We start from the raw sequence: 934 nt of genomic DNA on the forward strand, positions 1-934 counted from the left end.
GAACATTGTAGGGAACAATTCATCTATTTTTCTTCAACAAGTAAATAGCATGAAGAAGGAGGAGAGGGAAGGGAAGGAGGAGAAGTCGGATTGGAGGGAATGTTTTAGATGAAAGAAATGTACAAGACATTACAACCAACGCAATGTGTGCACCTTGTTTAGATTCTGACTCAAACACACCAACTGTACAATGTCATTTTGGAAACAATCAGGAAAATAGAATACTAGGAGAATATGGTGTGATAGACATCACTGCTGATTTTGTTAGGTATGATGAAAACATGCTGATTATGTGAGAAAATGTCCTTATTTCTTTGAGATTCATATTTAAATATTTAAGGGTAAAATGTAAGACACATTGGATTTGAAAGTATTTCAGCCAAAAAGGGGTAGGAATATACATGAAGGAAGTGTTGTAAAATGTTAATTTTTGAGACTCTCAGTTATAAGATGAGTAAGTCCCAGGGATCTAATGTCGAGCATGGTGACTACAACCATCAATACTGGATTGTCTACTTGAAGGCAGCTCACAGTACATCTTTAATGCCCTCACCATGACAACAACAATAAAATGGTAATTGTGTGAGATGAGGCAAGTGTTACCTAACTTACAGTGGTAAGTATTTCATAATACATACGTGTATCAAAGCATTACACTGCACACCTTAAACTTACACAATGTTATATGTCAATTATATCTTAATTAAGCCTGGGAAAATGTTAATTGTAGAATCTGGGTGAAGGGTATATGGGGCTTCCTAAAACTATTTACTGTTCTTTTGTGTATTTTTAAAAAATTTATGATAATTTTTTGTTTAACAAAAAACAAGATTTATTTTGGGAACTTAAGAAATGATTTTAAGGTTAATATGGGAGAATGAAATACTTGTGACATGGATGATTGAAAATGCAGATTAATGAAGGGTAATAGGAC

This window comes from Myotis daubentonii, chromosome 8, assembly GCF_963259705.1.
Source record: "Myotis daubentonii chromosome 8, mMyoDau2.1, whole genome shotgun sequence".
Taxonomy (NCBI): Eukaryota; Metazoa; Chordata; class Mammalia; order Chiroptera; family Vespertilionidae; genus Myotis; species Myotis daubentonii.